This window comes from Lates calcarifer, linkage group LG6 (assembly GCF_001640805.2).
Source record: "Lates calcarifer isolate ASB-BC8 linkage group LG6, TLL_Latcal_v3, whole genome shotgun sequence".
Lineage (NCBI taxonomy): Eukaryota > Metazoa > Chordata > Actinopteri > Centropomidae > Lates > Lates calcarifer.
The window spans coordinates 15,308,646-15,333,819 of NC_066838.1; the positions used below are offsets into that span (position 1 = coordinate 15,308,646).

General features: G+C 36.9%; 2 long non-coding RNA genes across 2 annotated transcripts; one reads left to right on the forward strand and one right to left on the reverse strand.

The window, feature by feature from the left end:
• The first annotated feature begins 10,868 nt into the window (after positions 1 to 10,868).
• Positions 10,869 to 15,152, forward strand: LOC108877894 (uncharacterized). The gene is made up of 4 exons (XR_001960163.2): positions 10,869 to 10,973; positions 11,547 to 11,642; positions 13,277 to 13,336; positions 14,673 to 15,152. It is a non-coding gene; the product is annotated as an uncharacterized LOC108877894 (long non-coding RNA).
• Positions 15,153 to 20,343: 5,191 nt separating this feature from the next.
• On the reverse strand, positions 20,344 to 24,830 carry LOC108877895 (uncharacterized). Its single transcript, XR_001960164.2, has 3 exons — positions 24,675 to 24,830; positions 21,948 to 22,100; positions 20,344 to 20,799 (listed from the first exon to the last, which is right to left on the reverse strand). It is a non-coding gene; the product is annotated as an uncharacterized LOC108877895 (long non-coding RNA).
• Between the last annotated feature and the right edge of the window lie 344 nt (positions 24,831 to 25,174).

The window sequence follows — 25,174 nt, forward strand, 5'->3', positions numbered from 1 at the left end:
ATCTCCCCCGTGGAGAGATCATGTTACTCCCAGACACCACTGACAGCTCCTACTACTGTCTCTCATTCATTTATTATTCAACAGTACTAGATAGCCACTTATCCTCTCCATGACTTCAGCTGAATCCCACAAAGCAAAATGCATAATTTTCTAGTGGCATTATGTAACTACTGGGAGAGGTTTGATAAAATTGCCATTGTCACCTCTGCTGCCTGAGTCTGCTTCACTTCATATATGTGGGTTGTTACTTTTAGATACGCCTCTACAGGCTAATCAGGTTCATAGGCTCATCTTAAACCTTGCTAAAGCTGGAAGGCACATCTTCATAGCTTGAGTGCATGTGTGTGTGCATGCTCACATACATCCATGCAGGGTGGTGATTTGTGTTCTATTAAAGCCTTTGTGCTCAGGGGAGCAGCCATATATTACCATGGTGGAGAAGACAATCATGTCTTCCTCCTGTCTCCGCCCCCCCCCCCCCCCCCAAACCATTTTCTTTGCCCCCTACTCATTTTCTCAGAACAGTATAAGCTTGAAACGGCAGACTATGTGTTTAAAATATTGCACCATGAATGTTACGCTGTCTGACTTTTACGGCAGAGGCTGCAGAACGCATTTGATGACACTATGACAGGTATATTCGTGGAAAAAAAAAGGTGCATCTCTGAAATAACTTTCTGTAGAATCACACAGAAAATGAACAGTAAAAGAAGTCTGTGAGTTAGTGGCTGCAGTAGGTTAAGTTAGTACACACTCTCCCCAGAGCTACATAGCAGAGGGACAGGTCTAAAAGGAATGTCAGTCTTTTAAAACCCTTCGGGTAAGGACTTAGGAACCACGGTCTGACTGAAAACACCTGCACCTTATAGAGGCCAGTGTACAGAGAGCTTCAACATCCTGATCCAACATACACATTCATGAATGTACGCTTTCACACAAACACACATGGCATAGGCTAAACACACATGCACACATACACACACACACACACACACACACATATGCATAAAAGCCATTTGTGCTCACACACACAGCAATGCAAAAATCCATACAAATATTGCATATGCTACATAGGTTCTGTCATCTTTTCCATGGCTGCCTAACCCTCTCTAACATCAGCAACATTTTTTTTTCTATCTTTGCCTTCAATAGGTAAAGTGCAGTGAAATACTATCCACATGTTATAGAGATGGACAAGACCCAAAAATGCTCTACACTCCCAAAGAAACTTCCCCTCTGCTCCTTTTCAGACTTTCAGGAGGAAAAAAAAACCTCCTCTGTAGACAGTGAGTTATTTGTACAGGTCTGCAGCATGTCTGCATGCTTGCACTGGACTGTCACTGGGATGGGTGACTGGTTTTACTGGTCTACCTCTGCTCCCCTCAGCATGAGCCGCGGGAGAGGAGCAAAGTGAGCGGAACAGCGTGATCGGGCGTAGCAGTGGAAACAGTTTTCCTGGGCAGACCTGTATGTGGGGCCTTGAAGGCAACTTCCTCATTAGTGTGGCTTACTAAAAAATCCTATTGATTGCACAGGATGTCTTCAGACTGAATTTCAAATTTATTAAGTCTGAGATTTCCACACAATGCACAGAAGCAAGCTCAGTACTTGCATGGTCAGTCAAACTGCAACACCTGGTATATTTCAGTTTCTCTTCCTCAAGACTAGAGTTTAGTTAACTTTCAAACAAATTCCAATATGTGTGTTTTGGGTGCTTGCCATTTAATACGGCCCAATCCAAACCGTATAAAAAAGAGGTGGCACAGCAGGATACCTTTATAATCTAATCGTGTCTCATTAGCCTGGCCTCGAGGCTGATGGCAGAAGGCAATATGCATCAGGTTAACACACGGCCTTAGTTAGTCTTAGCTTGTTTTCCTAGGCACACGGCACACTGCAGAGCTCCAGCAGTCATTAAGAACCACAGCACGAGTGATGAGCTAAAGGCAAAACTGGAGACTGGCCGGGAATCAGAGCGTTAAAAACACACACATAGCTTTCATAGACAGTGACGACTGGGCCCCATCCAACACCAACCTTTAACGCTGTAGCACCTGATGTAGCTGCTTGTAAAAGAAGTGCACGTGCACAAGGTTCTGCGGAGGACAGGAACGAGACCGGTACAATGTATTGTTTTGGGGACAGCACTGTTCTCACTTTCGTTTTTGGCTGTCTTCTGTATAAACAGGAAATCATATTTCTCTTTGTTGACATCCAAAAGAAAGCTTGGGAGAGCCAGGGGGAGAAAGAGGGGAGACTGATACATTGGATTGTGTGAGAGTGAAGCACATAGTGTGAAAAGTGAGGGGCTGTGAGGAGAAGAGAGACAGTGAGGGGAAATACTGGCCATATTTCCCCTGTTTTGCTGCAAGGGTGCATATATTTTGTATGTGTTGTATATTTGAGCTTTGCTGGTTTCAGGTTTTTATCTTATTCGCTTTTGCATACATTCTAGATTTGTCATCATTACATTCTTCTTTGCAGTCATTAGAAATATACATTTTAATAATCAATAAGAAGATTGGATTTAGTGCCACATTAAGTTTTAGCCTAAAACCAGTAGAGTTGACTATGCTTTAGGGGATAATATAATATGTCTCATGCATTTTACATTTAGAATTCAAATGTCAAACATGATTTCTATGCCATTTACTGTTTCATCTTGTTTGCTGTGAAATCAGCTTCCATTTTGGCATGTGAGCTAGAGTGGAAAACGGATAGCGATTCCAAGTGAATATGAGGTATGTATTTCCCATAAATGAGATAACAGGCCCTTCTAAGCGCTGAACTCAAGTCAGACTATATGAAATCAAGTTGAAGTATATGAGCTCTCTGGGTTGAAGCGCATTATTATTCTCTGTGTCAGTAATGAATAATGTTTTCCATCTCTCAAGGTTGAAGGCTCAGGAGAACTTCACATGTAACGATGTGTGCTGTTGTGTGGTATGTGTTTGTGCATGTGAACGGGGTGTGTAAATATGTGCTAGGTGGTGGGTATGCGCATGCATTTCTGCATGTGTCTGAGAGCCTGAGAGACCCCAGAGAAGCAAATATCTGGGTGTAAGAAGACCTGAAGCTGGTCCTCTCATTCTGCCTGACGCTGTGGCCAATCATAACCTTTCCCTGGGTTGCCTCTGTAACTCAGATCAAGCTTAAGGGGGGCCTGAAAGCCACTGCATGTGCTTGCACACACACACATACACACACACACCCACACACACACATCACTAGCTCAGTGCCAGAACCCATTCATCAGGCCCTCATAGCTGGGCCCTGTCAACCTCCAGCCCCAGGCCTGTAGGCCTCAATCCAGGGGCTCGAGTTCCGGGCTCCCCGCCAGTCTGTCATGGTGCTGGGCCACGAGCCAGCCCTCCATCAGCTTTGATGTGAGCTGGATAACCAAATGGCTGAAGAAGGGTGGCCCCTCAGCACAGGAGTTACACAGCACACTGAGTGGGTCAGTGAGCTACCATAAGCATTGAGAATGTGCATACACACACCAATAGTAAATGTCTCCAAAACATGGCTTAGGGTAAGGTTTTAGATTTTTTATTGAAGTTTCCATTGCATATGCTCCTTGTTATAAAATTAAATTAACGCTTGAAATATTTTGTATTCTAATATGATTAAGTGGGCTTAATTGTTTGATTTGGAGGCTTTATAGAACTCTACCTAATTAACATTGCAATAAATACACATTTTTTTATTGCTCCACATGCTGAGCTATAATTTGTCAAAATTTCATCATGTTGAAGAGACTGAAATATAGCGTTTTATGGCACTGGAGGCCTGAGAGATTGATTACATTGGAGGAAAACAGGCAAAGGCAATGAACTGTTGAATTATGTCGTGTTTTAAAGTAGTGTGCCAACTCTCATCTGCATAGACAGGTTAGACCAGCTCTCTCTCCCTCGCTCTCATTCTCGTAACACATATATACCCGCAGGCACCCGCATACAAAAACCTCACATTTACACTGTCATGCACACCACCAGAGCACAAATCCAACAACGGATTGTGCAATGCTCATTGCAAAAGATTTTGGTCGACTAAAAACAACATTCATGTTTCAAAAACAACAGACATTGATAAGTGCGCTGGTGCTGATCGACAGTTGTTGGATATTTTCAATGTGATATGAATTATGAAGGAAAAACTTGTGGTATTTCGATCTAATCTAAACCATAGTTTTGTTAACCGCTGTCTGACCTTGATTTTGTTAGAGGAGGAAATGATTTTAACAAAATGCTGGACTGCGGCATCACCTCATATCTCTGGCTGCCTTTTTGTTTTGTTTTGATTTTGGTCCCTCTCTATCTCACTTTTTCTTTATCTACTGTTATTTTTGTTTTTTTGTTTTTTCTCTTTCTGTTTCATATCACAAGGAATGTTTCTGAGCGGCTCCTCTATCAGCTTGTTAAACAGAATCAATAAGTGATGATGAGAAAGAGCATTCATCTTTCTCTGAGGTCAGTGCGGCTAGACAAGTCAGTGGGTCCACCAACTCCATTTTGTTGCTCAGATTGTCTAGGTTCTTCTTCAGAGAACCTAGAAAACAGATCATGTATGAAGAATTCAAAATCTCCCTTTCAGTGTTTATCTGTGGGTGTGGTCCTAGAATGACAGTAAAAAAATTACCACTAAAATGTGACTGCAATATTTTAGAAAAGCTTCAGTCCTTGCCAAATCAGACAAATAAACACGACATATAATATGTGGGAATAAGGCGGCCTTTCCGAGCCCCCCTCTGAGTAAAGTCAAAGCCAATAGGAAGTGTGAATGTTCCACGAGCAGACACAGGGCCTTACAGAGGGATATTCACCTTTAAAAAGGTGTTAGGTTTATTGGATCTAGCAGGACATTACCTGCATATCCAGCTATTCCATTTTTCCGTCTGCACTGTGTCGATTCATTAACCACAAAGACCTCAGTGTAAAACCCCTGTTTAAACACCTTATTTCATTAAGTGCTTTTTAATGAGGGCGCTAACTAGCCGGGGTGTCAGTCATCAGGAAAGAAATGGCCAAAACTGTTGGAAAAATATGTTTTTCTGTGGTCTATTACATTTTTCCTGTGATGGTAAAAGTTATGATGAGTGTGCGTGTGTGTGTCAATTCTTTTCTAGTTCTCAGTCCAAGCGCATCCTGTGCGACCTAGGCGGGGGATTTTTCACATTGCTGTTTGCTAATATTGAGGCTGGCAGTGGCACAGTCCTCTCTGTTTCACAATCACATGTTCACTTTCAGTAATAAAATGGTACATTTACAATATTTGTTTTCATCACAGCAAATTAATAAGTTTGTTTTTCTGACTCGTTTGACTTTTCATGAGACAGTGGCTCATCTTCACTCAGGATTTAATTCTTGGCACTAAGTTTTAATCCTTTTAGAGTATCAGATGTTCTCCATCATGCATTGTATAAAAGGCTGCGTCCCAGGCTACACACCTGTCATTTATAGTTCCAGTTCTTTATATCATGTCTAATCCATATTTATTTTCTCATTCAGCATAACCAATTCCATGTCCATGGCCACATTGTTATTCTGTTCTGTATAAAATATTTTTGAACATTTTCACATCAGATTGGTGGGGGGTGTGAGAGTCTATGTGAGAACTGGCTCTCAGTTGATTGATTGCCACCGGTGGCCAATGACTCACCATGATCCCTCTTAAACCTGAACTTCAACACTTCACTGATACGCTTCATTAATATGAACATTAAAGCAAATGACTTCATCTTAGAGACCAAGAGAGCATCAGTCACTGTCTGTATGCTTCCTCTGCTGTTTCCCCACTGTGATCTTTTTTCTTTTTTTCTTTTTTGTACATTTTCACTCCTCACTGCGAAGAGAGTGAGTGTGTTCAGCTGATTGTAATGTATGAATCTGGCGAGAATTGTTACAGCTTTTCTTTTTGTCCTTTTGTCCTTTGCCTTGTTTTATAATAAAAGCAGGGCAGAGGGTCATGTAAGGTGAAACTAAAGGAATAGATTTGTTTAAAATGGTCATACTGAGACTGAAATCAGTTTTGAGGTAAGTTGACATAACTTGTTTAAATGAATATAAAAGTATGGTGGCCCTTAAGGTCAAAACAGGAAGTTTCACAAAACACAACAATTTAAAGAAAACAGTGTTTACCGTGACCACATCCTTAAAGGTAATGTAACCAATGTGGTTATGTTTATGTAGCTAACTGTTTCCTTTGGCTACTTTGTAACAGTAAAGCTGAAGTTTTTTCTTCTTTCTTATTTCTTTGCTGTGTTAGAGTTTGTACCCCTGTTACCAGCCACCTCCTTTGTCAGCAAAATGACCAAAATGCATCCTCCTGGTAACCTCATGTGCACACATGTAAGTCATGAAGTAACTGCCTAAAATAAGTCTGATCTGGTGCTGCAAAGATATTGTACAACGCCACGATGAACAACTTTCTTGACTAAGCACCGGCGTCATTGCTTGTGTGTCAGTGGCATAGTTGGTGGATGAAGTGAATAAGATTTTAATTCAACACAGGGGTGCTTTGATTGTGTCAACAAACTGGACAGGAAGCTGAATCTGCTGAAGCGTGGTACAGGTAACTAGAGACAAACAGTTTGTAGTGCAGTGTGACCAACAGCTCCTGTGTGGTGGTTAGCATTATGTACCTGTGCTGATCACATTCAAACAATGTCGGCCACAGATTATAGCCACTGAGGAGCGGTCAAATTATTTTTCTTTTCCTTAGATTATGTCAGATTAAAACCATCTCTAAAAACCTCTCTTTCTTAAAATCTTGTCAACCAAATTGCTACAGGTGTTGTGATTATGGTTTGTTGTTCTGTTTAGGCCGCCCTAGTGCTTAAAACAATGTTGTGTCTGTTTCCTGTGCTCCTACAGTTAACCTTGCTTCAAAGAGGTAAGCCCATGTCAGATGCATTGCCTGAGAGGAGAGGATGAAGTCTTGAAGTCCAGGCTGTGAGGAAGGCAACTCAAAGCCAGGTTGCATCCAGAATTTGATATCAACACAGAGCTGGATGCATCACTACCTCTAAGCTTAAATTCATTTTTAAGACTAACCCTGTGCAACCATCCAAGAGCCCAATTAAGTCCATATGCTACCCAGAGGCACACAAGCTGACCACAGTTGCAATAAGCAATTTAGGATTTGACTTAGGATAAGACAGAGGTATGATTTTGGGTAAGACTAGCACAAGGGCCAACATTAGGTATAGACATATAAGGTAAGGGTTAGCCACTTTCTTCTATATGGAAAGTTGTCTCTGGCTGAATCCCAGGTGACCATACCTGGGAACCTCACCTGATGGGACTGTAACTTGCAACTGTCATGAAACAGGTAATTGTGAGATAAAGGTATATTACAATTCATCACTGATGTGATTAAATAAAAGATGTTCAACACATAAATTCATAATTTCACTTTAGCTTGAAGACAGAAAGCATGTAAACTGTGGATACTGGCATGCATACTTGTTTATATGGTTAGTTGATATCTTCTTTATTTAAAAAACTGATATGCTCCAATTGCCAAGCCTGCAGTCTTGAAGCTGAAGCTGAAGCTTCCCATCAGTTGATTTATGTGGTAACAGGTAGGACAACCATGCCTGCATAAATCAACTGAACAGGAAGCTTCAGCACCTCTGATGGAGACTGCATGCTTGGCAGTTGAAACATGTCAGGTAAAAAAAAACAAAAAAACACCGTCTTTACATTTTTTACAAGACAAAATTAGCCTCTTCAGTCTACTGTTTACATGTACTTTTCACTGTGAATTTCCATAAATAATACAGCAACTGTATTGGTGTTTCTTATTGACATGAACTAAAACAGTGTGCAATATAAACTGGATTCAATTTCATGACAGTTCTTTTCAGACCTTGGGCCAAATTCAATCAAAGGTACTAATTAGTATGGCAGAGACAAAAGACAAAAGAGAGATCCTGAAATGTGTACCAATTTATTACTGAAACACTAACCAAAACAACATTCTTTATGTTATGAGGTGTGTTAGTCAGTGTGAATAGTGTGTCAGCAGATTGACAGGTGTTTGAGTAATGAGTGGAGAGTGCTGTAAAGTGTAAAACCTACACTAACAAGGCAGAAGAAGAATGGAGAGGGAGAGTATGGACTGAAACAGCCAGATCTAAGGTCCTGGGCGGGTGCTCCCAATCACACTGATACTCTGCTTACCAGGGATCTGCAAGGTGACACAGAAACAGACAGACTGATGTTGAATTGTATCACCATACTGGATACAACTTGATGTATTGGATTCAAGTGCAACTTCTAATTTATATGAATATTTTGCAGAAAAACCTGAAAAGCTGAATTCAATCAAAGTTACTACAGAGTACTGCAAAGTTTCCAGCTAAAGTAAACACCAAATTACCTGTAATAAATTAGACTGGATAAAGGACAGATAACCTAGCCATTCACAATCACATATGAGCACAATCAAGGGAAGATATAAAATCCAAAGCTCTGCTGTACTCCACAGTACCATTGACTGAATTTAGCCTAGCCCCAAGTCTGAAATGTCTGGACTCTACATTTTGTAGAGGGCATTTTTCCCTATGACAGTGTTTTCTCTGTGGAATTGGGTCATTAACTATGTATCCAGCCCCCAACCTGGAGAAGTGGATTACACTTTGTCAGGCCTGTACCCTATGACAACTTGGGTGTCCCACCTGAAGACTGCTGGAATAGCTCCTAGGGTCACTGAGGCACACAAACCCCCTGACCGTGATAAGGTGGCAAATCCTCAGGGGTAAAAATAAAAAATAAAAATGAAAAATAAAAGATCCCTCATCCAGATTTTAATAATTAACACCATAACACAGTTTCTCAATTGGATCAGCCTAATTTTCAAAATTTGAACTTAACAGTAAGACCATAGCCAATATTTACAAAACTGAAAGCCTTATTAAAAAAAATTACCAAGCCTTTTCTTTTCAGGCACTGGGAGAGGAGCAGAACTGCCAATAGGCTGTTCCACAGTTCAACATTTACTTTATAATAATATTTACTTAATTTATTTATTTATTTATTTATTATTCGCCACAACGAATTTGACGGCGCTTCCTCGCTCCCTCCAGGTTTTACCGTTAAACATTTTTCTGTGTTATGTTGCCTCCTGATCACTGCAATCTAGCACTCAAGGCGCGGTCATGTTGTGTCTCGGGAACGAGGATCCTTGCTAGCTTACAGGGGACGCTGTGTGATGTGTAAAATTAAAGATAAAACAGTATATATTTCGATTTTGTGGTTTAGCGTTGCATTTATCAGTCACTTGTTAGCCTTTGTTCATTAAAAAATAAAAAAATAAATTCATATATTAACCTCATAAGGATTGATATGACACCCGTTTCCTGGGTATTTTAAATTCGTAGGTCATTTATCTTGTTTGTGATCCGTGTAGCCTTATCTTTATACAATCTGAAATGACTGTATCAGCCTTAGCTGACGTCATGTCGTCATTGGTCGCGACGTGTCTGGTCATTGGCCACGATCTTTTGGGAGGAGCGCAGAGAGGCGGAGAAAGGAAGTCGGAAAACAGATTTAAACCAAGTTTGAACAGGTGCTTCGGTTTGTCAGTAGTGTGAGAAAACGTCCCAACAGAAGAAGCCTGGATGGTAAAACAAACTCTGGAGCAGTTTTTTGTAGCTGCCTTTTTTTGTCGAATACGAGTGAGACTGGACGTTGAACACAACTGCGGCGCGGAGGTAAGGCAATCAGCGGCTAGCGTTAGCGTTATCGGAGAGCGTTAGGAGAGCGTTAGCATTAGCATTACCTCGTAATGATATCATTTAACTCAATTTTCAGTCGTTTAGAACGCGTGGGTAAGATTGTGTTTGCGTTTCTGTGACTCAGGCGTTCCTGGTAATCTGTGTAAATCCTTTTATGTGGTTATTTGTGGTCATTTTATATCATTCTGCGTCTCTACCCGGCTGTTTTACACCTGGGCGTTAGCTTTAGCATTAGTGGTGAGCATTAGCATTAGAGTCGAGCGTTAGCATTAGCCTTATCTGCCTTTGGGGCTTTTTCCTTTTTGGCGTCGTTTTTATTTGTGTGGGTTAAAGTGTGTTTGTGTTTCTGTGACTAAAGCGTCCCTGACATGAGTTGTGGAGGGTGGTAACTGTTTAGTTTGTTTGTTTACAACTCTGCTTGCAGTTCTTTACAATAACCTTGCAGACATTTTACTGCTTCTTTGTAATTTTGTGCTCAATTTTGGTCATTTTAAGTCGGTTTCTGGCGAATTATCATGTCGATGGGATCATGTTGTGTCTATTTGTGGTGGTATTGCGTCTCTAGCTGGCAACATCTACTTATGCTCAGCTTCTTTGTGGTCATTTTACATCGTATTGTGCAGTTGTAGTTTTGTGTCTGTCCCAGGTCGTTTAACCTTTCTTTTGTGTTTCAGTGTGGCAGTTAAGCATCTCATTGTGATCATTTCGCGACTCAGTTTTGTGCCTCTGTCATTTTGTCTTTGTAGCGGTGTGGTGGTAATCTGTCCATAGACATCCATTGATCCTCTGTTGTGTACATTATGGATTAGAAATTTGTTCGTAGAGACATGAGACTTTATTGAGCTCAGTTTTTGTTAAATACAACCTTGAAAACTTGATTTTAACTCTTCACTCTTCCACAAGTTTTAAGCCTCAAGAGTAGATCACAATGTATGAGATTACTGTCATTATAAAAACTATTTAAAAAATTGCCTTCTCTCTGTGATCAATGAAGTCATATTCTAGTAACATAATTATTTTATTCTCCTCAAAGCTCAAAGTGTGATTGTCAAGATTCTAGTGTTTAGTTTTCAGTGTTGTCTTTTTCTACACCGTTTTAGGTTTTGAAGGTGAACTTTTCTTTGTAAATGAGGTTATTTGTTTTTCAAATGTTGTACTTGTGTTTTCCAGGTTTACTCGTTCAGCTGCTGCAGCCTGGACAGAAACAGCAGCTCCCACCTTACAGACCAAACAGGTATTTGTCCAAGATTTACCCACCCAGTGTTGATGAGAGTGTTGTTGTTTAAATCTTTGGTATTTAATGAGTTTAGTATTGAATATGATAATAACTGATTAATCATGTCTATGAATAGTCAGAAAATAGTACTAGTTATAATAATTTTTAAAAACTCAAAATAGTTTTCAGTTAATTTTCTGCCTGTGGACTGAAGTATAATTAAAAATACCACAAGTTAAAAAAATGTACTTAGGTGAAAGTTTTTATTATGCAGTTCACAGTAATATGCACGATTCCTCAAGTGATTTGTAGTTGACAATTAATATAGAAATTTAAGAGTTAAGATAATCATTTTAGTTAATTTTCCACAAATATTTATTGGTACTGATTGCTAAAGATATGATGCTTTTTCTTGTCATATGTGACAGGAAACAGCCCATTTTCTGAGAAACTCCTCTAATGTTTGGATAATGTTCTGGTTCAGCTATAATGTTGAATATTTATCCGTTTTGGGGTTAAACTGTTGATGAGGAATAGGTAATAGTGTACTGATCATTTTCCTTTGTGTATTTCTCTTTTTATTTCCTCCAGGTGTCACCACTTCATTCACAATCACAGAGACGTCATCCATGATCACAGTCTTCGTACAATAAAGTAGTTCTTTGAGACCAGGACAGAGGCCTCCAGGTAATTCACAAACAGCCTCACATCAGCTGTTCAACACAGAGAACTGACATTAAATTACAAATGTTCAGTAATTGAAGTCTGAATAGTTTGATTTGTCTCAAAAAGACAAATCATTACTTAAGTTTATTTACATAGTTCATGAATATATTGTTCAAAGAAAATGAAGAATTTCATCTCTCTCTCTCCCCCACTCTTGCTCCTTCTCACTCCCTCCTTCTGTCTCTCTCTCTCTCTCTCCCTCCCTCTCAGGATTTAGTCAGTGTGTTTGTCTCAATGGTCAGAGTCAGGGTCTGGATAGATTTTAGGTCTCACAAGGGAATGAACAGTTTGAACATGTTTGCTCGACAGTAGTGTTACAATGATGTCATCTGTTCAGTAGAGAACGAGGAGTTAATATTTGGTATTTATATTTTAAAAATTCAAAAAATTCTCCCTCTCTCTCTCTCTCTCTCCCTCCCTCCCTCGCTCTTTCTCTCCCCCTCTCTCTCTGTTTCTTTCTGTCTCTCACTCACTCTCTCTCTCTCCATCTCACTCTCTTAAGCCTGGCACACACCAAAATATTTTTAAAATCTTACCTGATGTAGAAAATGTGAGACCACACACAGGACAACAAATAATGTCAGATTTTGTTCTGTCAGATTTTGTTGTTTTGTTCTTATAGTGTGTGATATGCAACGTGAAGACGAACACGGCACAACGCAAACAGATTCACCACCAACCAGAGTCTGAACTCCAGATCTCACAACTTTAGTAAACAAACGTGGCAGACAACAATGTCTCGTTTGTTGTGCTTCCATCTTCAGTCAGCTTGCTTCCTGATTGGCTGTTCCACATGACAGTCCACAGAGTACATGCTCAGCTTTCCTCACAACAGGATTTCTGGTCACAAATATTGAACGTGTTTTATCAAGGCAGCTCCAATTGTCTTCGGAGCAGATTAGGGATGGTAAAATCACTCTGAACACATCTCACAGCACAGGAGAATTTGACAAAATAATCTTTAGAACCAACCGATAATCAGGCCTTTGCTTACTTTGATTGGGGGTGGGGGGGCTTTGGGCTGATAATCGGGCCAATTATCTTTTGGTGTATACACTGCTTTACACACACTATTATTCTGTCTGTCTCCTTCCCCCTCTCTCTCTGCCTTCTCTCTTCCTTGCTCTCTCACTCACCCTATGCTTTCTCTCTCTGTCCCCCCCCCCTTCACTCACTTTCTCTCCATCTTTCTCATCAGTACAGTAAATCAGAAAAAACTTATTCAGTTCAGTGTCACACCAGAAACAGTCATTTTGCTTCATTGTGTCTTCTATCAACCAAATTTAATTCAAATTTGATCTGACTTTGGAGAAAAAACATTTCCATCCACTGCTGTTCTGTGAATATCAGGAGCTGGTGAAGTCAGTTCTCCAGAGCAGCTTCTTCTGTCTTTGTGTATAAAGCAAATTTAACTCTTGGACTAGTTCTGATTAGTCCAGAACCAGTTAGTCCACACTCGTTTCTTTGTAGATTTAGTGTCTTTTACTTCTGTCTTTTGACAGTTTGAAGTTCAACACCCAGAAACTCTCTGTGCTTTTATTTTGATGTGTGAAGTCACATCTTTATATTAATGTTTGTTGTGTTTTTCTCCACAGAATTCAAACTTGAACCATTAAATCACAGAGAAGAGACAGACGTGAAGACATTTCCAGAAGGTCAGTGTTAGTTTATTCTTTTCAGTGACTCTGTCATTATCTCAGCTGCAGTTTGACACTTGTCTGGAACAAATAGCAACAAATTAAAGCTGCTGTAACTGATCAGTTGTAATTAGCGTTAATTAGTATTTTTCAACAATGTAGCTGCAAAATTAAGTATGGAAAACTATATATTTAACAGAAAATATAAAACCTTAGTTTAGAATAGAAACCCTTTTAATTAATATTTTTAAATATAAGTATAAAACTTTAAAAAATACATTTAAAACCGTAATTAAATAGTTCTAAAAAGTAAGTATGAAATCATTTTAAAATACATTTCAAACCCTAAAGGAATAGGTCTAAAAATAAGGATAAAACATTTGATAAATAAGGTTAAAACCTTTAAAGTCTGTGTAAAACAAATTCAGAGATTTGTCTACAAAAACATTATGATAGAAAATACTGGTTAGAGTGAGGCAGTATCACAACTGCATAAACAATGCAACTTGTTTCTTGAGTCCTTGAACACAGGCCATTTGATCAACAAAAACAAAAGGTGCCAGTGGCTCAAACATTTTTTAAACCATTCAAATTTAGCTGGGTGGTTAATAGCACATTTTTCTGTTTTGTGACTAAGTCAGAATGCCATGAGTATAAGTGCTTTAGACAGACTTTAAAAGTGTATATATCTAAAACCTTTAAAATAGGTCTATGAAATAAATTTAGAACCTTAAAAAATGTCTAAACAATAAGTTTTAAACCCATAGAAAGTTAAGCGTAAAACATAACTATGAAACTTCTTGAAAATCAATTTTTAAAAAAACCCAAAAACTATGTCTGAACAGTAAGTGTAAAACCTTAAAAAATAAAAATGTGAGAATCATGACATTTTCTTATAATAAAATGCAATGGAATTATTTGTATAACATCACTTTCAAAATAGAGAAATACAACTAAAAAGTTTAGAAGGACACTTAATTATTTTATTCCAGACAACATTTAACAAATCACAGCAAAGATAATGACAGACATTTGACCACAAGAAAACACTTGTTAGAGTTAGGGTTAATGTAGTTATGAGCACATTTTCCCAAGATGAACATGTCTACTAAGCATCTTTGTGATCATTTAACTGCTTGTGGTACAATTGTTAATTAAATAATTGTATCATAAGCAGTTGAATGTTCTCACAGGTGTTTAGTCTTTGGAAAATGTGCCCATGACTACATTATAGATGGTAGAGGAAAAACAGTGTTTTCACTTGAACAACAGGAAACCAGCACCATTTACATGGTGGAAGTCTTGTATCTCATTAACAGCTTTGCAACACTTTTTTTTCTTTCATCCACTGCAGGTCTTCAGCTGCTGTCGTCTTCTCCTCCTGCAGAGACAAGAACATGTGTTAATCACAGAAACTGATCAGTAATTCAAAATATTTTCATGACATACTATTCTGACATTTAAAAAAAACTTTTTTTGTCAGATTTTGATGTCTTACTGTACTATGACATGTGGCTTAAGACAAACCTTACCTTTGTTTTCCACTGACACATTGTGGGTTAGGTTAGATTTTCATTTTGATATTTTGCTATTTTGAACAGTGCAATATCTCATACAAAAATATACTCAAATACAATATATTATTGTGAACATAGTCTTTTTTATAATATTCATATTGTGTTTAATGTTTATATATTGTTGTATGTATATATATAATGCCCTTTTCTATTTTTGCTGTTGCAACCCTGAATTTTCACACTGTGGGACTGATAAAGGATTTTCTTTACTCAAATAAATACTTCTGAACACAGAATATTTTGCCAGTCTGTTTGATATTGTATGAAAGTGAATATTTTTAGCCTTAATTGTACACGTTAATTGCAGCAAGTAGACAATATTTGGCATTTCTACATTACAAACTTTCACTTTTAATATAGAGAAACTCAACTCAAAAGTTAAGCTATGACTCTTTTTGACCATTTTTCATACCTTACTATACTATGACATTTTTCATTTACTATACTATGACTTTTTTGACTAGTTTTGAAGCCATACTGTACTATGACATTTTTTGACTAGTTTTGAAGCCATACTGTACTATGACATTTTTTGACTAGTTTTGAAGCCATACTGTACTATGACTTTTTTGATGGTTTTGAAGCCATACTATACTATGACATTTTTTATTTCTATACTATGATTTTTTGACATTTTCATACTTACTATACTATGACTTTTTTGACAATTTTTCATACCTTACTATACTATGACATTTTTTGACTAGTTTTGAAGCCATACTGTACTATGACTTTTTTATGGTTTTTGAAGCCATACTATACTTTGACAATTTTTCATACCTTACTATACTATGACATTTTTTGACAATTTTTCATACCTTACTATACTATGACTTTTTTTGACAATTTTTCATACCTTACTATACTATGACATTTTTTGACTAGTTTTGAAGCCATACTGTACTATGACTTTTTTATGGTTTTTGAAGCCATACTATACTTTGACAATTTTTCATACCTTACTATACTATGACTTTTTTTGACAATTTTTCATACCTTACTATACTATGACATTTTTTGACTAGTTTTGAAGCCATACTGTACTATGACTTTTTTATGGTTTTTGAAGCCATACTATACTTTGACAATTTTTCATACCTTACTATACTATGACTTTTTTTGACAATTTTTCATACCTTACTATACTATGACATTTTTTGACTAGTTTTGAAGCCATACTGTACTATGACTTTTTTATGGTTTTTGAAGCCATACTATACTATGACATTTTTTGACAATTTTTCATACCTTACTATACTATGACTTTTTTTGACAATTTTTCATACCTTACTATACTATGACATTTTTTGACTAGTTTTGAAGCCATACTGTACTATGACTTTTTTATGGTTTTTGAAGCCATACTATACTTTGACAATTTTTCATACCTTACTATACTATGACTTTTTTTGACAATTTTTCATACCTTACTATACTATGACATTTTTTGACTAGTTTTGAAGCCATACTGTACTATGACTTTTTTATGGTTTTTGAAGCCATACTATACTATGACATTTTTTGACAATTTTTCATACCTTACTATACTATGACTTTTTTTGACAATTTTTCATACCTTACTATACTATGACATTTTTTGACTAGTTTTGAAGCCATACTGTACTATGACTTTTTTATGGTTTTTGAAGCCATACTATACTTTGACAATTTTTCATACCTTACTATACTATGACTTTTTTGACAATTTTTCATACCTTACTATACTATGACATTTTTGACTAGTTTTGAAGCCATACTGTACTATGACTTTTTTGATGGTTTTTGAAGCCATACTATACTATGACATTTTTTGACAATTTTTCATACCTTACTATACTATGACTTTTTTTGACAATTTTTCATACCTTACTATACTATGACATTTTTTGACTAGTTTTGAAGCCATACTGTACTATGACTTTTTTGATGGTTTTTGATGCCTCACTATACTATGACTCTTTTTGACCATTTATCATGCCTTACTATAGTATGACTTTTTTATGGTTTTTGAAGCCATACTATACTATGACATTTTTTGACAATTTTTCATACCTTACTATACTATGACTTTTTTTGACAATTTTTCATACCTTACTATACTATGACATTTTTTGACTAGTTTTGAAGCCATACTGTACTATGACTTTTTTATGGTTTTTGAAGCCATACTATACTATGACTTTTTTTGACAATTTTTCATACCTTACTATACTATGACATTTTTTGACTAGTTTTGAAGCCATACTGTACTATGACTTTTTTATGGTTTTTGAAGCCATACTATACTTTGACAATTTTTCATACCTTACTATACTATGACATTTTTTGACAATTTTTCATACCTTACTATACTATGACATTTTTTGACTAGTTTTGAAGCCATACTGTACTATGACTTTTTTATGGTTTTTGAAGCCATACTATACTATGACATTTTTGACAATTTTTCATACCTTACTATACTATGACTTTTTTGACAATTTTTCATACCTTACTATACTATGACATTTTTTGACTAGTTTTGAAGCCATACTGTACTATGACTTTTTTATGGTTTTTGAAGCCATACTATACTTTGACAATTTTTCATACCTTACTATACTATGACTTTTTTTGACAATTTTTCATACCTTACTATACTATGACATTTTTTGACTAGTTTTGAAGCCATACTGTACTATGACTTTTTTGATGGTTTTTGAAGCCATACTATACTATGACATTTTTTGACAATTTTTCATACCTTACTATACTATGACTTTTTTTGACAATTTTTCATACCTTACTATACTATGACATTTTTTGACTAGTTTTGAAGCCATACTGTACTATGACTTTTTTGATGGTTTTTGATGCCTCACTATACTATGACTCTTTTTGACCATTTATCATGCCTTACTATAGTATGACTTTTTTATGGTTTTTGAAGCCATACTATACTATGACATTTTTTGACAATTTTTCATACCTTACTATACTATGACATTTTTTGACAATTTTTCATGCCTTACTATACTATGACATTTTTTGACTAGTTTTGAAGCCATACTGTACTATGACTTTTTTATGGTTTTTGAAGCCATACTATACTTTGACAATTTTTCATACCTTACTATACTATGACATTTTTTGACAATTTTTCATACCTTACTATACTATGACATTTTTTGACTAGTTTTGAAGCCATACTGTACTATGACTTTTTGATGGTTTTTGAAGCCATACTATACTATGACATTTTTTGACAATTTTTCATACCTTACTATACTATGACTTTTTTTGACAATTTTTCATACCTTACTATACTATGACATTTTTTGACTAGTTTTGAAGCCATACTGTACTATGACTTTTTTATGGTTTTTGAATGCCATATACTATACTATGACAATTTTTTGACTAGTTTTGAAGCCATACTGTACAATTACTTTTTTGGTGTTTTTTGATGCCTTATACTATGACATTTTTTGACCATTTATCATGCCTTGCTATACTATGACATTTTTTGACTAGTTTTGAAGCCATACTGTACTATGACTTTTTTGATGGTTTTTGATGCCTTACTATACTGTGACTTTTTTTTTTTTTTTTTACCATTTTTCATGCCTTACTATAGTATGACTTTTTTGGCCAGTTTCCATTTTCATAAAGTAAGAGATTACTTTATTACATCTGTTATTTCTAATTACTTTTACATTACTTCTATTAACACAAATTATTTCTACATTATCATTATACTACAGATTACTTCTATTCTCTTTTCTGATACACTGAATACTGAACATAAACAGTTTAATGTCAGTGCTCTGTGTTGGACAGTTGATGTAAAGGTGTTTGTGAATTACCTGGAAGCCTCTGTCCTGGTCTCAAAGAACTTCTTCATTGTACAAAGACTCTCTGTGATCGTGGACTACGTCTCTGTGATCGCGGACAATGTCTCTGAGATTATGGACAAAGTCTCTGTGATCATGGCCAATGTCTTTACGATCGTGGACGATGTCTCTGAGATCATAAACGCCGTCTCTGTGATCATTGACAATGTCTCCATGATCGCGGGCAATGCCGTCAAATCGGTGACCCCCGTCTCCGCCGATTCTATCGCAAGGTCTCTACGAAGCATGGGACAATGTCTCTGATCACAGGACAACGTCTCTCTCATCTTTGACAAGGTCTCTGCAATCGTGGACAATGTCTCTGATCGAGGACGATGTCTCCCTCATCCTCAACAATGTCTCTCCGATCATGGACCATGTCTCTGCGATCGTGGACGATGTCGTGGATGAAGTCGTGGATGAAGTGGTGACACCTGGAGGAAATCACAGAGAAACATTCAAAGGAAAATGATCAATACACTACTACCTACTCATCAACAGTTTCACCATGAAAACACAGAAGTATTCAACATTACAGGTGAACCACAACATTTAACAAACATTAGAAGCTGTTTCAGAAAATGGACAGCTGACAGTCATCACCTCCTGAAGAATCAACAACAACAAATATTTCGGAAAAAGTAAAATGATTACTAATTGTGTGTCTATCAACTAATCACTGAAGCAGTCGTATGTTACTGTGAACTGTACGACAATAATAAACACTACCAGTTAAGTCAATTTTAGAATGCAGGATTTGAACTTGTGTTGTTTATTATACTTCAGTAAAAAGTCTGAGTATTTCTTCCACCACAGATGGTCACATACAGAATCATTATTTCAACCTTCTTCTTATGAACACATATTTAAAATGTCTTTGTTTTGTGTTGTTTTCATTTAATGAATAACAACCAAATTCACAAAGGTCTTAACAGCAGCTTATGTGAAAACTTTTAAGTAACTAAGTGTAGAACTGGTTGTTATAAACTGTAAAGATATTTTTTGAAATTTCCTGCTGACCAGCAATTAAAATGACAGACACTAATGAACAACTCACTCTAATATTTTATTTGTACACTTGATATTGCTTTGTACAGTGTAATCTAATGTGCCTTGCACATACACATAATTAAGAATTTCTGATCATGTACAATCAAACTGAAGTTAAGATATTTTTCAATCCCACTTTGACTGATCCTTAACAATAACAGTTGACATTTTTGACACCTTAATATAATGTGACATTTTTACATACCAATTACTTTTACTGTTACCTCTAATATTAGAGTACTTTTACCATTACATATTACATTTATTACATATTACTTCTAAATTTACAGATACCTTTTACTGCTACATGTAGTAACAGATTACTTTAACTATTACATCTTACTTCTGATATTTCTAATTACTTTTACATTACTTCTATTAATACAAATGATTTCTACATTATCATTATACTACAGATTACTTCTATTATTACACTTTTCTGATACACTGAATACTGAACATAAACAGTTTAATGTCAGTGCTCTGTGTTGGACAGTTGATGTAAAGGTGTTTGTGAATTACCTGGAGGCTTCTGTCCTGGTCTCAAAGAACTTCTTCATTGTACAAAGACTCTCTGTGATTGTGGACTATGTCTCTGTGATCGCGGACAATGTCTCTGAGATTATGGACAAAGTCTCTGTGATCATGGCCAATGTCTTTACGATCGTGGACGATGTCTCTGAGATCATAAACGCCGTCTCTGTGATCATTGACAATGTCTCCATGATCGCGGGCAATGCCGTCAAATCGGTGACCCCCGTCTCCGCCGATTCTATCGCAAGGTCTCTACGAAGCATGGGACAATGTCTCTGATCACGGACAACGTCTCTCTCATCTTTGACAAGGTCTCTGCAATCGTGGACAATGTCTCTGATCGAGGACGATGTCTCCCTCATCCTCAACAATGTCTCTCCGATCATGGACCATGTCTTTGCAATCGTGGACGATGTCGTGGATGAAGTCGTGGATAAAGTGTTGACACCTGGAGGAAATCACAGAGAAACATTCAAAGGAAAATGATCAATACACTACCACCTATTCCTCATCAACAGTTTCACCATGAAAACACAGAAGTATTCAACATTACAGGTGAACCACAACATTTAACAAACATTAGAGGCTGTTTCAGAAAATGGACAGCTGACAGTCATCACCTCCTGAAGAATCAACAACAACAAATATTTCGGAAAAAGTAAAATGATTACTAATTGTGTGTCTATCAACTAATCACTGAAGCAGTCGTATGTTACTGTGAACTGTACAACCATAATAAATCACTACCAGTTAAGTCAATTTTAGAATGCAGGATTTGAACTTGTGTTGTTTATTATACTTCAGTAAAAAGTCTGAGTATTTCTTCCACCACAGATGGTCACATACAGAATCATTATTTCAACCTTCTTCTTATGAACACATATTTAAAATGTCTTTGTTTTGTGGTGTTGTTTTCATTTAATGACTAGCAACCAAATTTACAAAGGTCTTAACAGCAGCTTATGTGAATTTTTTTTTAAATAAAATAAATGTAGAATTGGCTGTTACACACTATAAAGATATTCTTAAAATCATCCTTTGAACAACAGTTAAAATTAATACAATCATGAACAACTCACTCCAGTATTTTATTTTTAGAATTGATACTGTTTTGTATGGTGTAGTCTAGTATGTCTAGCACATACATTAGATTAAGACTTTATGATCATGAACAATCAAACTGAATAAAAGATATTTTCCAGTCCCATTTTAACTGATCCTTAATAACAGTTGACCTTTTTATGGCTTATTATACTATGACATTTTTGACGCTTTACTGTGGCATTTTTGATGTCTTACTATAACGTGACATATTTACCTCTACTTTGGATTACTATTACTTCTCTAAAATTAGATGACATATTACTTAGAATATTACAGATAACTTTTGTAACATATTACTTTGACTATTACATCTTACTTCTGATATTGCTAATTACTTTTACATTACTTCTATTAATCCTGATTACTTATGGATTATTTTTATTTGCAGATTACTTCTATTATTACACTTTACTGATAAATTGAATACTGAACATAAACAATTTAATATCAGTGCTCTGTGTTGGACAGTTGATGTAAAGATGTGTGAATTACCTGGAGGCCTCAGTCCTGGTCTCAAAGAACTTCTTCACTGGGGAACTCTGTCCCTCATCCTCGACAATGTCCCTCAGATCATGGACCATGTCTCTGCGATCATGCACGATGTCTCAGCAATTGTGGACAATGTCGTAGACAAAGTAATGACGCCTGGAGGAAATCAAAGAGAATCATACAAAGGAAAATGATCAATACACTACTACCTATTCCTCATCAACAGTTTAACAATGAAAACACAGAAAATATTCAACATTACAGTGCAACCAGAACATTTAACAAAACATTTTTATGCCTTACTATGCTAGGACTTTTTTGACATTTTTATGTCTTACTATACCAAGACATTTCTGACATTTTTTTTTTACCACATATTATACTATGACTTTTTGATGTCTTACTCTAATGTGACATTTTTACTTCTACTTTGGATTACTATTACTTCTGCATTGCTTTTATATTCAGGGTTCCTACAGCTTTAGGCAAATTAGATTTAAGACTTTTTTAATGCCACTCAGAATAACTTAAGGCCAATTTTACTAACAAAAATCAGAAAAATAAATAAAGGGTGCAACAACATCAGTTGCTCAGGTTGAAAGACAATTTTGTCCATGTACTTTTTTTCAGTATAAAGGGCTGAACAAAATGTGTGCAAGATGCGCACATCTCACAAGATTCAAGGTGCTGAACCAATGAAAACTAACAGATGAAAACAGACCGACAGTCCACACACTGCAGCTCCACTAAATATCAACCAGCTAGTGTGAGGACAAGCATGGATGGATGTCACAGTGGACTTTGTATGTGGCAACTGCAGTGTGTGGACCTCTGTATCTTTTAATCGGTGAACAAAATTAATTAAATAAAAACAAATAACAAAAACAAACAGTCGCATTGACCCTACTTAAATAACAGGGAGTTTGTAGCTACAGACACCACACAGTGTCCTCATCTTGAACATTACAAACAATACCTGGATCTTGTCCCTCACACCAGTTAACCTGCCAACAACAACATCCTCGCTCTTACACCTATGGCATAGACCTGAGTTCTTTGGCCTTTTTCTCCAACTCTGCCTAAAATTCCTGTAATTCACAGAGATTTTCTTTGTATTGTTTTCTCAGAGCGTTTGATAATGTGATGAGCTGTGCCATCAAATCAGCACTTCCCCATGTTGAGGAGCCCAGTTAGCTTAAGTTTGCAGACAGGGGACCTGACTCCTGAGGCCTGAGGCACAAAACAGGATTTGAGGTTAACGATGTAACTTCAGGTTTAACTCTGGGTTTTCAGTCTTTCAACGGTGGTTCACTTCTTAGTGGGGTAAATCACCATGGTAACTGATGCTGAACGGCTAACATGTTAGCCAACTTCAGTGGATCCGATCAAAACCTGTCAACAGCCCAACTACTGAGCAATCACATAATTGAAAAATGAGATTCGTCATTTCTGCAGGAGTTTACGAATAAAGCAACAAATAATAAAGATCAATAGATATTTTTATAGCACTGTGGAATCGTTTTGTTCCAGTCTTTCCATACGCCCACAACAGAGCTTCTGACAAACGGAGAGAGTTTGTCACAGTAAATATTCACAATAAGATGCCTTTATCCACAGACTGTTGAATATTTCCCACAATTATAAATGAATATTTTAGTCAGATCAACCTCAGACATTAACTCTTTCCTCTCCGCAGCAGAAACAGCTTTTAATTTGCATCACATATTCACAATTCCTCTGACTAAATCACCATCAGACTAAAGCTCACTCAGTAAAGGAAAGTCATATTTGTACTTATTTACAATAAATCTTCAGCCTGACTTTGATAATTGGAAATTATTTCTAGCGTTTCTACTCCTGTCATGTGATCATATTGTTCACATTTCATCTTGTTAAATGTCATTTTTGGACGACGCTAGAACTGAAGTAAGCTGCAGGTATCAGCGTTTCTCCTCTTATCATATTAAGTACTTTATTCATGGTTCTGACAGCGTTACTTGTAATTAACAGCTTCGCCTCTTTCACATGAACTCACTCAGGAAATCCTGGGTTGACTTAACGAGTTGATAACCAGCGTCGCACGGTACATGCCGATATGTACTAATACTATCTTGATGTCATGACCTCAAACCAACAGGAAGTCGGCCATTTTAATTTTAATACAGAAAGTTTTCGGCATTTGGGGACACTCCTCCTCGAGATTTAATCATATTGACTTCAAACTGAGTCAGTATACGGTTAACGCCGTTGTGTTTGAAAGTCATCAAAAGGTTGAGTTTTCGCGGAAGAGCGTGGCCCTGGTGGCAATTCACATTTGCTATTGTTAACGCTAACATCCAGGTGTAAAGCAGTCAGGTACAGATGCAACATAATACAAAATTACCACAGACACTAAACGATGACAACGACGTGATAGACTGCTATAAACTGAATTAAGATGACCTGGATGGAACACAAAATTACAAAGAGATGCAAAAGTAAAAGTCAGACTGCAAAAGTCGGTAAAGTGACTGTAAACAGGGATTTAAACAGACTATCAAGAGTTCCTCGTGTTTTCACCTGTCCACGTTGGGCGTCCACAACTCATGTCAGGGACACCTCAGTCACGGAAACTCAAACACACTCTTAAGGTCAAAATAAGTCCTTAGAAAAGAAGGCTAATGCTAACGCTCGCCGCTAACGCAAATGCTACACTAGCCGCTAGCTAGCTAGCTCCCTCCTTAGCCTTACCTTCGCGGCGCAGGTATGTTCAACGTCCAGCCTCACTTGTGTCCGACAAAAAATAGCTTCAAATCTTGTTTTGCAGCATCCAGGCTTCTTCGGTAATAAGGTTTTCTCACAGTACTGACAAACCGAGGAAACGGTTCAAACCTTGGTTTAAATCCGTTTCCCGATTTCGTTTCTCCGCCTCTCTGCGCTCCTCCCAGAAGGCTGTGACCAATGACGACGCACGTCTTTGGGGGGTAGGCTCCGTTTGGCATCGTTGTCCAGTGTCTTAATAGCAGTATTGAAAAAAAAGCATTATTGGTTTGGAGTCGCCAGGTCACGAGACATAGAAGCTACTGAAAAATGTTGATATTTCCATGAAAATATGTGTGTAAAACGGACAGACACAATAAAAACGGTTGTGAGCATTAGGACAACATTGTTTGACTGTGATCAGGTCCGTTTTTGTTTGTGTTGCACACACTTTTCCCTTCCGAAAGCTGAGCTTTGATTGATTTTGTTTT